Below are 15,751 nucleotides of genomic sequence, written 5' to 3'. Positions count from 1 at the left end.
TTTGCTAGACGGAGCTTGACCACCCCGAATGGCCGACGGGGCTTGTAGCGCATGCACACACATTTATGATGCAGACCGGAGAAAAAAAACAACACAAAAAAAAAAAGTCTCCTCTCTGCTCTCCGGCGCTCACTATCAGCTATTGTACCCCCCCGTCCCCCCTGATCCGGGCGTGACCCTCCATCCATCACGCCAGTGGCGGCTTGACTTCATTAGCCGCCGTGTCCCGCCGGTTAAATAGCAGCCTAAATACTGGCAGCCGGCAGTGAAACAATAGCAGCCTCCGTGGTGTGGCCTCCATTAAACTTTTAAGGCTTTCCACTTGTCTGCTGTCACCAAAACACTAGGTGGACTTGTTGGACGAGCCGGGCCCCTGCCCACCACATCATGCTTTATTCACGCCGCCACGGGCTTTCAAGTGCTGAGGAGACACTGTCACACTGCCACCCACCCACGGTCTAAGCCGGTGGTCCCCAACCACTGGTGTGCCGGAATTTCACCTATTTCGTTACCAAATAATTATAATCCGCGAATAATCGATCAATTAATCAATGTTTACTAACAAACCCCGTTTCCATTTGAGTTGGGAATCAATCAATCAATCAATGTTTATTTATATAGCCCCAAATCACAAATGTCTCAAAGGACTGCACAAATCATTACGACTACAACATCCTCGGAAGAACCCACAAAAGGGCAAGGAAAACTCACACCCAGTGGGCAGGGAGAATTCACATTCAGTGGGACGCCAGTGACAATGCTGACTATGAGAAACCTTGGAGAGGACCTCAGATGTGGGCAACCCCCCCCCTGTAGGGGACCGAAAGCAATGGATGTCGAGCGGGTCTAACATGATACTGTGAAAGTTCAATCCATAGTGGCTCCAAGACAGCAGTGAGAGTCCCGTCCACAGGAAACCATCTCAAGCGGATCAGCAGCGTAGAGATGTCCCCAACCGATACAGGCGAGCGGTCCATCCTGGGTCCCGACGAGCGGTCCATCCTGGGTCTCGACTCTGGACAGTCAGTACTTCATCCATGGTCATCGGACCGGACCCCCTCCACAAGGGAGGGGGGGACATAGGAGAAAGAAAAGAAGCGGCAGATCAACTGGTCTAAAAAGGAGGTCTATTTAAAGGCTAGAGTATACAGATGAGTTTTAAGGTGAGACTTAAATGCTTCTACTGAGGTAGCATCTCGAACTGTTACCGGGAGGGCATTCCAGAGTACTGGAGCCCGAACGGAAAACGCTCTATAGCCCGCAGACTTTTTTTGAGCTCTAGGAATCACTAATAAGCCGGAGTCTTTTGAACGCAGATTTCTTGCCGGTCACAGCTAGCTAGCTGAGGAAATTGTGTTAGATGTAAATATAAACAGAATACAATGATTTGCAAATCCTTTTCAATCCATATTCAGTTGAATATGCTACAAAGACAACATATTTGATGTTCAAACTCATAAATATTTTTTTTGTTGCAAATAATAATTAACTTAGAATTTCATGGCTGCAACACGTGCCAAAGTAGTTGGGAAAGGGCATGTTCACCACTGTGTTACATCACCTTTTCTGTTCACAACACTCAAACGTTTGGGAACTCCATCCATCCATTCATTTTCTACCACTTATTCCCTTTCGGGGTCGCGGGGGGTGCCGGCGCCTATCTCAGCTACAATCGGGCGGAAGGCAGGGTACACCCTGGACAAGTCGCCACCTCATCGCAGGGCCAACACAGATAGACAGACAACATTCACACTCACATTCACACACTAGGGACCATTTTAGTGTTGCCAATCAACCTATCCCCAGGTGCATGTCTTTGGAAGTGGGAGGGGCCTATCCCCAGGTGCATGTCTTTGCAAGTGGGAGGAAGCCGGAGTACAATGATTTGCAAATCCTTTTCAACCCATATTCAGTTGAATATGCTACAAAGACAACATATTTGATGTTCAAACTCATAAATATTTTTTTTGTTGCAAATAATAATTAACTTAGAATTTCATGGCTGCAACACGTGCCAAAGTAGTTGGGAAAGGGCATGTTCACCACTGTGTTACATCACCTTTTCTATTAACAACACTCAATAAACGTTTGGGAACTCCATCCATCCATCCATTTTCTACCGCTTATTCCCGGGGGGCGCTGGCGCCTATCTCAGCTACAATCGGGCGGAAGGCGTGGTACACCCTGGACAAGTCGGCACCTCATCGCAGGGCCAACACAGATAGACAGACAACATTCACACTCACATTCACACACTAGGGACCATTTAGTGTTGCCAATCAACCTATCCCCAGGTGCATGTCTTTGGAAGTGGGAGGAAGCCGGAATACAATGATTTGCAAATCCTTTTCAACCCATATTCAGTTGAATATGCTACAAAGACAACATATTTGATGTTCAAACTCATAAATATTTTTTTTTGTTGAAAATAATAATTAACTTAGAATTTCATGGCTGCAACACGTGCCAAAGTAGTTGGGAAAGGGCATGTTCACCACTGTGTTACATCACCTTTTCTTTGAACAACACTCAATAAACGTTTGGGAACTCCATCCATCCATCCATTTTCTACCGCTTATTCCCGGGGGGCGCTGGCGCCTATCTCAGCTACAATCGGGCGGAAGGCGGGGTACACCCTGGACAAGTCGCCACCTCATCGCAGGCCCAACACAGATAGACAGACAACATTCACACTCACATTCACACACTAGGGACCATTTAGTGTTGCCAATCAACCTATCCCCAGGTGCATGTCTTTGGAGGTGGGAGGAAGCCGGAGTACCCGGAGGGAACCCACGCATTCACGGGGAGAACATGCAAACTCCACACAGAAAGATCCCGAGCCTGGATTTGAACCCAGGACTGCAGGACCTTCGTATTGTGAGGCAGACGCACTAACCCCTCTGCCACCGTGAAGCCATATATATATATATATATATATATAAAAATACAACATGCATATATGTACAGGACTGTCTCAGAAAATTTGAATATGTTGATAAAGTCCTTTATTTTCTGTAATGCAACTAAAAACATGAAAATGTCATGCATTCTGTATTCATTACACATCAACTGAAATATTGCAAGCCTTCTATTATTTTAATATTACTGATTATGGCATACAGCTTAAGAAAACTCAAAAATCCTATGTCAAAAAATTTTAATATTTTCTCAGACCGTTTGGGAACTGAGGAAACTAATTGTTGGAGCTTTGAAAGTGAAATTCTTTCCAATTCTTGTTTTATGTAGAGCTTCAGTCCTTCAACAGTCCGGGGTCTCCGCTGTCCTATTTTACGCTTCATAAAGCGCCACACATTTTCCATGGGAGACAGGTCTGGACTGCAGGCGGGCCAAGAAAGTACCTGCAATCTTTTTTTACGAAGCCACGCTGTTGTAACACGTGCTGAATGTGGCTTGGCATTGTCTTGCTGAAATAAGCAGGGGCGTCCATGAAAAAGACGGCGTTTAGATGGCAGCATATGTTGTTCCAAAACCTGTATGTACCTTTCAGCATTAATGGTGCCTTCACAGATGTGTAAGTTACCCATGCCTTGGGCACTAATGCACCCCCATACCATCACACATGCTGGCTTTTCAACTTTGCGTCGATAACAGTCTGGATGGTTCGCTTCCCCTTTGGTCCGGATGACACAATGTCGAATAATTTCCAAAAGAAATTTGAAATGTGGACTTGTAACTCCACAGAACACCTTTTCACTTTGCATCAGTACATCTTTGATGATCTCGGGCCCAGAGAAGCCGGCGGCGTTTCTGGATGTTGTTGATAAATAGCTTTCGCTTTGCATAGTAGAGCTTTAACTTGCACTTACAGATGTAGCGACCAACTGTATTCAGTGACAGTGGTTTTCTGAAGTGTTCCTGAGCCCATGTGGTGATATCCTTTGGAGATTGATGTCGGATTTTGATACAGTGCCGTCTGAGGGATGGAAGGTCACGGTCATTCAATGTTGGTTTCCGGCCATGCCGCTTACGTGGAGTGATTTCTCCAGATTCTCTGAACCTTTTGATGATATTATGGAGCGTAGATGTTGAAATCCCTAAATTTCTTGCAATTGCACTTTGAGAAAGGTTGTTCTTAAACTGTTTGACTATTTGCTCACGCAGTTGTGGACAAAGGGGTGTACCTCGCCCCATCCTTTCTTGTGAAAGACTGAACATTTTTTGGGAAGGTGTTTTTATACCCAATCATGGCACCCACCTGTTCCCAATTAGCCTGCACACCTGTGGGATGTTGCAAATAAGTGTTTGATGAGCATTCCTCAACTTTATCTGTATTTATTGCCACCTTTCCCAACTTCTTTGTCACGTGTTGCTGGCATCAAATTCTAAAGTTAATGATTATTCCGTTTATATTTACATCTAACACAATTTCCCAACTCAAATGGAAACGGGGTTTGTAAATAAACTGTGCTTACTTAAATCTAGTAGGGATGAAATGAGTGCAATGTGACCATTGATGTCAAAGTATCAAAAGCAAAATCCAAACCCCCCCCCAAAAAATGTAGATTTGTGTACGCACTTGAAGCCTATTTCCAGCCCCCTCAGAAGGTGTCTGCCAACATGACTAATTACCAGAGGGCGACCCATGTATGCACCCGGCTTTTTTCTCACAGGCCTCCTCATCTCACAGCTGCTCTTGCTTTGTTAAAAATCGGCAGTTCTCCGTCCCCGACACACACACGCACACACACACACACACACACACACACACACACACACACACACACACACACACACACACACACACACACACACACACACACACACACACACTCTTGTACGTGTTACCTTCTTGAGACCCCCGAAAAATGCGCGACCTCTGGCATTTTACGCAACACAAGTCAATATTTTGCAAGAAAAACTGTACACTTGTGCAATATTATGATAAAAGCTGTACTTTTACTCAACAGTCGCCAATTTACGAGAAAAGCTTTTCATTTTGGCAATTTTTTGAAATTGAGATTTTACTTCACAAGAGTCACAATTTTGTCAGAAAACTTAAAAATGTTGGCGTTGGTGATATCTCTAAAGGATATCACCACATGGGCTCAGGAACACTTCAGAAAACCACTGTCGCTAAATACAGTTGGTCGCTACATCTGTAAGTGCAAGTTAAAACTCTACTATGCAAAGCGAGAGCCATTTATCAACAACATCCAGAAACGCCGCCGGCTTTTCTGGGCCCGAGATCATCTAAGTTGGACTGATGCAAAGTGGAAAAGTGTTCTGTGGTCTGACGAGTTTTGGAAATATTCGACATCATGTCATCCGGGGGGGGGGGGGGTGTTAGTGCGTCTGCCTCACAATATGAAGTTCCTGCAGTCCTGGGTTCAAATCCAGGCTCGGGATCTTTCTGTGTGGAGTTTGCATGTTCTCCCCGTGAATGCGTGGGTTCCCTCCGGGTACTCCGGCTTCCTCCCACCTCCAGAGACATGCACCTGGGGATAGGCCCCTCCCACTTCCAAAGACATGCACCTGGGGATAGGTTGATTGGCAACACTAAAATGGTCCCTAGTGTGTGAATGTGAGTGTGAATGTTGTCTGTCTATCTGTCTTGGCCCTGCGACGAGGTGGCGACTTGTACAGGGTGTACCCCGCCTTCCGCCCGATTGTAGCTGAGATAGGCGCCAGCGCCCCCCGCGACCCCGAAGGGGAATAAGCGGTAGAAAATGGATGGGATGGATGTCATCCGGGGGAGCAAACCATCCAGACTGTTATCGACGCAAAGTTGAAAAGCCAGCATGTGTGATGGTATGGGGGTGCATTAGTGCCCAAGGCATGGGTAACTTACACATCTGTGAAGGCACCATTAATGCTGAAAGGTACATACAGGTTTTGGAGCAACATATGCTGCCATCTAAGCGCCGTCTTTTTCATGGACGCCCCTGCTTATTTCAGCAAGACAATGCCAAGCCACATTCAGCACGTGTTACAACAGCGTGGCTTCGTAAAAAAAGAGTGCGGGTACTTTCCTGGCCCGCCTGCAGTCCAGACCTGTCTCCCATGGAAAATGTGTGGCGCATTACGAAGCGTAAAATAGGACTGAAGCCAGCATGTGTGATGGTATGGGGGTGCATTAGATGTAAATATAAACGGAATACTATGATTTGCAAATCCTTTTCAAGCCATATTCAGTTGAATATGCTACAAAGACAACATATTTGATGTTCAAACTGACAAATATTTTTTTTTTTTGTGCAAATAATAATTGACTTAGAATTTCTCGGCTGCAACATGTGCCAAAGTAGTTGGGAAAGGGCATGTTCACCACTGTGTTACATCACCTTTTCTTTTAACAACACTATGTTGAAGGACTGAAGCTCTACATAAAACAAAAATGGGAAAGAATTCCACTTTCAAAGCTTCAACAATTAGTTTCCTCAGTTCCCAAACGTTTATTGAGCGTTGTTAAAAGAAAAGGTGATGTAACACAGTGGTGAACATGCCCTTTCCCAACTACTTTGGCACGTGTTGCAGCCGAGAAATTCTAAGTTAATTATTATTTGCACAAAAAAAACAAATATTTGTCAGTTTGAACATCAAATATCTTGTCTTTGTAGCATATTCAACTGAATATGGGTTGAAAATAAATTGCAAATCATAGTATTCTGTTTATATTTACATCTAACGCAATTTCCCAACTCATATGGAAACGGGGTTTGTAGATGCAATGTTATGGGGACCATGATTTATGTCATCACTTGTTCACACCTCCTCATATGGAAGATACTTTTCCTTCTTCATGTCCCGAGAAGGGTAGCAATACACGCACACACACGTACACACACACGCACACACACACACACGTACACACACAGGAGACGTATCATTCCCCACATTCCTGGGGGAGCTGGCGTCCATGTAGCCACAGAGTACAGGAGTGCGGGGGCAGATAAGGAATGAACCCGAGCCAACTGCCGGTGTTACAGTAATGAGGCCGGCGGCTGTTTTGTGCTCACCTTGTACTTTGTACTGCCTCTCCTTGGATCTCCTCTTGTCACCTCTCATTGACTGCCCTCCTCACTTATCCTCATCCCTTATCTCCTTCTCCGACGTCCATTTCTCTTATTTCTAATTTGCTCGGCGGCTGTCCCCCGCACATGTCATTTCTCCTCCTCCCTCCTCCCCCTCCCCCGAGGGCCCGGCCCTGGCGAGCGTACAGTATGTATGTTGGCCCAGGTAGATTAATTACATGCAGTGACATGCAGGAGCCGGCCGGGGGCTCCAGTAATGAGTTTGATTACTCATCTCCAGCAGCTCCCGGTGCTCAGGGGAGTGGAGGGAAAGGACACCAAGCTGGGCAAAGCTGAGGTCTATGTGGAGCAACTTTTTTTTTTTTTTTTTTTTTTTTTTTCCCCCTCGCGGGGTTCCACCTGGAAACTTTTAACAGCGTCTACACAGGCGCTCCAGATCAAAGCTGCACCTATGCATCTATGCACCTATGCAAGGCAGGTCTGCAGCTCACTCTGGAGGGGCGGGGGAGGGGAGGATCTGCCTAAAGCCAACATGACTTTCAAATAATACATGTACCCTATTTTTCGGACGATAAGTCGCAGTTTTTTTCAGAGCCATATTGGACAACAAATACCGTATTTCCTTGAATTGCCGCCGGGTATATAGTATGCACCTGACTAGAATTACTGCCAGGTCAAACTGGCGCCTATCTCAGCTACAATCGGGCGGAAGGCGGGGTACACCCTGGACAAGTCGCCACCTCATCGCAGGGCCAACACAGATAGACAGACAACATTCACACACTAGGGACCATTTAGTGTTGCCAATCAACCTATCCCCAGGTGCATGTCTTTGGAGGTGGGAGGGGCCTATCCCCAGGTGCATGTCTTTGGAGGTGGGAGGGGCCTATCCCCAGGTGCATGTCTTTGGAGGTGGGAGGGGCCTATCCCCAGGTGCATGTCTTTGGAGGTGGGAGGGGCCTATCCCCAGGTGCATGTCTTTGGAGGTGGGAGGGGCCTATCCCCAGGTGCATGTCTTTGGAGGTGGGAGGGGCCTATCCCCAGGTGCATGTCTTTGGAGGTGGGAGGGGCCTATCCCCAGGTGCATGTCTTTGAGAGGTGGGAGGGGCCCTATCCCCAGGTGCATGTCTTTGGAGGTGGGAGGGCCCTATCCCCAGGTGCATGTCTTTGGAAGTGGGAGGGGCCTATCCCCAGGTGCATGTCTTTGGAGGTGGGAGGAAGCCGGAGTACCCGGAGGGAACCCACGCATTCACGGGGAGAACATGCAAACTCCACACAGAAAGATCCCCAGCCTGGATTTGAACCCAGGACTGCAGGACCTTCGTATTGTGAGGCGGACGCACTAACCCCTCTGCCACCGTGAAGCCCTAAAGCCAACATGACTTTCAAATAATTAGGGGTAGGAAAAAAAAATTGTTAATTACGCGTTAACTCATCAATCTATTAACGCCGACAATTATTTTATCGCACATTTGCGTATGTTGTTTACATGCTTTTATTTTGTTAACGCCTTTTCTTAACAAGATGGCGTGGAGGGGCTCTTGGTAAAGATGCAACATTTGGCAAAAATACCGGACAATTCTGCAAATTTCCTGGCTGGCTTACAGCGTGGTCACTCCGGGATCACTTACGACCGCCAGACAATTCTGGATGTGGATAGATCGGGCCGTTTTGGACTGAATGAGGCATGCTTGCTAGGTTTTGGACTGAATGAGGCGTGCTTGCTAGAGCGGCTAGCTAGCATGGGAATACTTTGCCGGCTACATCCAGCGGCCTGTGAAGCAGCGGAGTATATGTGTTGTCTGTCTATTTATGAATAATGCAGACCAGGAGTGTTGGCTGAGTTCTTAACGTTTGCTTTCAGAGCGTGCATATCACAACATACAAGATGTAGTCATGGCGACACAACCTATACATGCTCCTCACTCCTGTTGCATGCTGGGTAGGGTAGTTCTTTTTTCCCTGGCTCATAACATCACAATATAGTACCATGTATATGATGCCTTCAGTTTATCAAAGCACCAAGCAAACAATCGGAAAATTCCCATCATATCAATTCCTAGATATGGTCATAATTATTTTAAGTGCACTACGCAGAATAAACACAACATTATTAATATTGCTACTACGGATAATTTGATCAAAAATTCCCTAAAACAGCCCACTACCTATAATATAGGTTTTTTAAACATAAGACCCTGATAAAAAAAAAATGTTTCTGCTGTTACCTCAGAAATTGCCTGTTCAGATGTTATGATTGTGGCTCAGAGATTTGTATGTAGATTATATTTATTTTCCATAACAAACAGGATAACTTAAATACCCTGGCAGTGGCAATAAGCTTAAATGTTTGTATTTACATTTTTGGAGTTGATTTTCATCAAATATGCTATTTAACTGCTACTGTTTAACAAGGACTGATTTAAATTGTGTTTGCACAACAAATGTTTTGGCGCTTTTGTTCATGTGGGAGAATATTCCAATAAAGGTGCACTACACACTACTTTTGAATTCATTATTGGGCTTTGCGTATACAATGCAGTTAATCGCGATTAATCGGACAAATAGTGCGATGAACTTTGATTAACATTTTTAATCGTTGCCCAGCCCTAGACTATAAGTCGCAGTTTTTTTCAGAGCCAGATTGGACAAAAAATACCGTATTTCCTTGAATTGCCGCCGGGTATATAGTATGCACCTGACTAGAATTACTGCCGGGTCAAACTCGTTTCGCAAAATAATTAGCGCATGCTTGGCATTATTCACACACTAGGGCCAATTTAGTGTTGCCAATCAACCTATCCCCAGGTGCATGTCTTGATAATCATAAATTAATCTTTCAGCACACCACAATGTTGACATCTATAGTTATATTTTGATAATGGGTTATACTTGTATAGCGCTTTTCTACCTTCAAGGCTCTCAAAGCGCTTTGACACTATTTCCACATTCACACACACATTCACACACTGATGGCGGGAGCTGCCATGCAAGGCCCTAACCACGAACCATCAGGAGCAAGGGTGAAGTGTCTTGCTCAAGGACACAACAGGCGTGACGAGGTTAGTAGAAGGTGGGGATTGAACCAGGAACCCTCAGGTCGCTGGCACGGCCACTCTACCAACCGCGCCACGCCGTCCCCAATAAACAATCATAAATGAATCTTTCAGCACGTACACAATCTTGACATATATGGTTATATTTTGATAAAAACACACTACTCTCAGGATTAACGCCGGGTCAAACTCGTTTCGCAAAATATTTTTATTAGCGCATGCCTAGAATTTCCACCGGGTCAAACTCGTCACGTCACGAGTGACACTTCACCTGTCGTCATTTTCCAAATGGAGGAGGCTGATTTCAATCATTTGAAATCGCATAAAGGGAAGAAGATTAAGAACAATTCAGTAGGATTTAAGGTCCAAACTGTTGAATATGCTAAAAAGAACAGTAAGCAGCTATGTTTTATCAACATACCGTAGCTGCGTGTGTCAAATATGGGTCATTAAATGACTCCCGCCTCCTGGTGGTAGAGGTCGCTAGTGATCCTTCTTGCGACTACTCGGCTGCAGAAGAAGTGAAGACAAGCAGCAAGAGTTTATTTTTTCCTCTCGCTTGCACTTTTAACATGGAGGATTACATATCTAAAATAAAACAGTTTTCTAAACTGGACTTTCAATGGAAGCAGGAGGTAATAAAGGAAGATCTCCATCGAAACAGAGAGATTTTTAAAACTGAAGAAAGATAAGGAAGACTTCTATTAACAAGTTATCGATGCTTTTGATCAGAAGGAGCTGCACATGGACTTCATTTACAAGTAAAGGTAAGACCATAATAACATTTTTTTTAATTAAATGTGCTTTTCATGATGGTATCCTTACATCACACTCAAATGTATAAGTGCAGGCCTAAATTTACCGCGTGCCTTTGGTAAGCGCTGGAGTGAGAAGAGGTTTTAAATTAATTAGCGCCCCGGCGGCATATCTCGGTTGGTAGAGCGGCCGTGCCAGCAACATGAGGGTTGCGGGTTCGATTCCCGCTTGTGCCATCCTAGTCACTGCCGTTGTGTCCTTGGGCAAGACACTTTGCCCACCTGCTCCCAGTGCCACCCAAACTGGTTTAAATGGAACTTAGATATTGTGTGTCACTTGAGAAAAGCGTTATATAAATATAATTCAATTCACTTCACAATTCAAGGAAATCAATCAATCAATCAATCAATGTTTACTTATTTAGCCCTGAATCACTAGTGTCTCAAAGGGCTGCACAAACCACTACGACATCCTCGGTAGGCCCACATAAGGGCAAGGAAAACTCACACCCAGTGGGACGTCGGTGACAATGATGACTATGAGAATACGGTACATTGTTTGATTGATTGATTGATTGATACTTTCATTAGTAGATTGCACAGCACAGTACATATTCCGTACAATTGACCACTAAATGCTAACACCCCAATAAGTTTTTCAACTTGTTTAAGTCGGGGTCCACGTTAATCAATTCATGGCTTAGCTCCGCCCTGCGATGAGGTGGCCACTTGTCCAGGGTGTACCCTGCCTTCCGCCCGATTGTAGCTGACATAGGCGCCAGCGCCTCCCGCGACCCCGAAAGGGAATAAGCGGTAGAAAATGGATGGATGATGGATGGATGTCTTAGTGAAGTGAAGTGAAGTGAATTATATTTATATAGCGCTTTTTCTCTAGTGACTCAAAGCGCTTTACATAGTGAAACCCAATATCTAAGTTACATTCAAAGCAGTGTGGGTGGCACTGGGAGCAGGTGGGTAAAGTGTCTTTCCCAAGGACACAACGGCAGTGACTAGGATGGCGGAAGCGGGAATCGAACCTGAAACCCTCAAGTTGCTGGCACGGCCACTCTACCAACCGAGCTAAACCGCAGTAAGTCTTTGCTGTTGTCCAGCATTCTGTTTTTGTTTACTTTGCAGCCAGTTCAGTTTTAGTTTCGCTCTGCATAGCCTTCCCTAAGCTTCAATGCCTTTTCTTAAGGGCACTTTATTTTTGCTTTAAAAAATAATTAAGCATTGTGGGGCGGTATAGCTCGGTTGGTAGAGTGGCCGTGCCAGCAACTTGAGGGTTGCAGGTTCGATTCCCGCTTCCGCCATCCTAGTCACTGCCGTTGTGTCCTTGGGCAAGACACTTTACCCACCTGCTCCCAGCGCCACCCACACTGGTTTGAATGTAACTTAGATATTGGGTTTCACTATGTAAAGCGCTTTGAGTCACTAGAGAAAAGCGCTATATAAATATAATTCACTTCATTAAACACCGGCGTGGCGCAGTGGGGAGAGTGGCCGTGCGCAACCCGAGCGTCCCTGGTTCAATCCCCACCTAGTACCAACCTCGTCACGTCCGTTGTGTCCTTGAGCAAGACACTACACCCTTGCTCCTGATGGGTGCTGGTTGGCGCCTTGCATGGCAGCTCCCTCCATCAGTGTGTGAATGGGTAAATGTGGAAGTAGTGTCAAAGCGCTTTGAGTACCTTGAAGGTAGAAAAGTGCTATACAAGTATAACCCAAATTTTACCTGCACCTTGCCTCCCGCCGTTTCCGACATCTACAAAGCAATTAGCTACTGGCTGCCACCTACTGATAGTTACCGGTTTGCAAAAATTATTCCAACCCAAATAGGTGAAATTAGGTCATCTCCCACGACACACCAGACTGGATGTGGTTGAAAAAGACTAGTATAGAATATTTATTATGATTGATAATAAATATAGAAGCATTTAAGTCTCATCTTAAAACTCATCTGTATACTCTAGCCTTTAAATAGACCTTTTTAGACCAGTTGATCTGCCGCTTCTTTTCTTTCTCCTATGTCCCCCCCTCCCTTGTGGAGGGGGTCCGGTCCGATGACCATGGATGAAGTACTGACTGTCCAGAGTCGAGACCCAGGATGGACCGCTCGTCGGGACCCAGGATGGACCGCTCGCCTGTATCGGTTGGGGACATCTCTACGCTGCTGATCCGCTTGAGATGGTTTCCTGTGGACGGGACTCTCACTGCTGTCTTGGAGCCACTATGGATTGAACTTTCACAGTATCATGTTGGACCCGCTCGACATCCATTGCTTTCGGTCCCCTAGAGGGGGGGGGGTTGCCCACATCTGAGGTCCTCTCCAAGGTTTCTCATAGTCAGCATTGTCGCTGGCGTCCCACTGAATGTGAATTCTCCCTGCCCACTGGGTGTGAGTTTTCCTTGCCCTTTTGTGGGTTCTTCCGAGGATGTTGTAGTCGTAATGATTTGTGCAGTCCTTTGAGACATTTGTGATTTGGGGCTATATAAATAAACATTGATTGATTGACCTCCTCCCGGTCGCCATTGTGCTGAGTATTCTCGGGAGGAGAGAGTATGTATGTGTATCACAGCAGGTAGTGTCTGTGCCACCTCATAAATCACTGCAAAAATTAGCCGGCAGTGGATGCTCGCCCGGTCCATCCCCCCCGCCCGCCTCTCCAAACATCCAACCTGGGGAGTATGCACGCCTGGACGCCCAAGGGGGGGGGGAAAGACGTACATTCACCTTCACACGAGTTGTTTGCAGACTGCCGAGCTCGACATAAAGTCCAAAAGCATATGGCAGATTCTCCACATGATGCTCTCCCTAATCATGCAGAGCGGCGGCGTCAGTAACGAGCGGCGAGCTGCTCTTACGTGATTTATTACACCCGAGCGTGCGGAGACCCCCGGGTGCGGCCGGCGCACTGCAGAGAAAAAACCGCCATGCGTTCGCCGCCACTGCTGAGTTGCGAAAGACGTAATAATTGGAGCACCTAATTACTGCAACTTTGTAGCAAATATCCTGTTTGCATGCAATCTGTTCATTGCTGACTCCATCTTTCTGTCCCGCTATTTGTTATCTCTCCTTCCTCCTCATCGTCATCATCATTTTGTCGGGGACTCCATCACACTTCTTTTCCACTCTCTTCCCCGCCTTCGTGTTTGTTTACGTCGGTCCGTAATTCATCATCATTTCAGCCACGCTCCCTTAATTGGACGCCATCGCGGTCCCACCTGACGAGGAGGCTTTTCCCCACCCCCACCAATCATTGACACCCTCCAGGGTGTGCTCACACGGCACGTTCAATTTGACATGCTGGGCTTGGTGCAAACCCCCGTTTCCATATGAGTTGGGAAATTGTGTTAGATGTAAATATAAACAGAATACAATGATTTGCAAATCCTTTTCAACCCATATTCAGTTGAATATGCTACAAAGACAACATATTTGATGTTTTGCCAATAATCATTAACTTTAGAATTTGATGCCAGCAACACGTGACAAAGAAGTTGGGAAAGATGGCAATAAATACTGACAAAGTTGAGGAATGCTCATCAAACACTTATTTGGAACATCCCACAGGTGTGCAGGCTAATTGGGAACAGGTGGGTGCCATGATTGGGTATAAAAACAGCTTCCCAAAAAATGCTCAGTCTTTCACAAGAAAGGATGGGGCGAGGTACACCCCTTTGTCCACAACTGCGTGAGCAAATAGTCAAACAGTTTAAGAACAACCTTTCTCAAAGTGCAATTGCAAGAAATTTAGGGATTTCAACATCTACGCTCCATAATATCATCAAAAGGTTCAGAGAATCTGGAGAAATCACTCCACGTAAGCGGCATGGCCGGAAACCAACATTGAATGACCGTGACCTTCCATCCCTCAGACGGCACTGTATCAAAAAACGACATCAATCTCTAAGGGATATCACCACATGGGCTCAGGAACACTTCAGAAAACCACTGTCACTAAATACAGTTCATCGCTACATCTGTAAGTGCAACTTAAAGCTCTACTATGCAAAGTGAAAGCCATTTATCAACAACATCCAGAAACGCCGCCGGCTTCTCTGGGCCCGAGATCATCTAAGATGGACTGATGCAAAGTGGAAAAGTGTTTTGTGGTCTGATGAGTCCACATTTTCAATTGTTTTTGGAAATATTCGACATCGTGTCATCCGGACCAAAAGGGAAGTGAACCATCCAGACTGTTATCGACGCAAAGTTCAAAAGCCAGCATGTGTGATGGTATGGGGGTGCATTAGTGCCCAAGGCATGGGTAACTTACACATCTGTGAAGGCACCATTAATGCTGAAAGGTACATACAGGTTTTGGAACAACATATGCTGCCATCTAAGCGCCGTCCTTTTCATGGAAGCCCCTGCTTATTTCAGCAAGACAATGCCAAGCCATATTCAGCACGTGTTACAATAGCGTGGCTTCGTCAAAAAAAGAGTGCAGGTACTTTCCTTGCACGCCTGCAGTCCAGACCTGTCTCCCATGGAAAATGTGTGGCACATTATGAAGCGTAAAATACGACTGCGGAGACCCCGGACTGTTGAAGGACTGAAGCTCTACATAAAACAAGAACGGGAAAGAGTTCCATTTTCAAAGCTTCAACAATTAGTTTCCTCAGTTCCCAAACATTTATTGAGTGTTGTTAAAAGAAAAGATGATGTAACATAGTGGTGAACATGCCCTTTCCCAACTACTTTGGCACATGTGGCAGCCATGAAATTCTAAGTTAATTATTATTTGTAGTGCATTCAATTGAATATGGGTTGAAAAGGATTTGCAAATCATTGTATTCTGTTTATATTTACATCTAACACAATTTCCCAACTCATATGGAAACGGGGTTTGTATTTTGAAATGTGGTTTCAATGTCAGTTTTTAAAGGACCTGTATGTATAAATAACGTTGTATCAATGTCGTGTGCCTGCTGGGGCAGG

The 15,751-nt window shown here is 45.5% G+C and overlaps 1 protein-coding gene across 1 annotated transcript in view; it reads right to left on the bottom strand.

Annotated features, from left to right (window-relative positions):
* Nucleotides 1–15,751, bottom strand: part of LOC133553997 (plexin-A1-like) — a 648,088-nt gene that overhangs the window by 183,587 nt on the left and 448,750 nt on the right. The window lies entirely within an intron of this gene.

Source organism: Nerophis ophidion, linkage group LG06, assembly GCF_033978795.1.
Source record: "Nerophis ophidion isolate RoL-2023_Sa linkage group LG06, RoL_Noph_v1.0, whole genome shotgun sequence".
NCBI classification, from domain to species: Eukaryota; Metazoa; Chordata; class Actinopteri; order Syngnathiformes; family Syngnathidae; genus Nerophis; species Nerophis ophidion.
The sequence above is the reverse complement of the archived record's forward strand: the minus strand, read 5'-3'. Positions and strand labels throughout refer to the sequence as shown.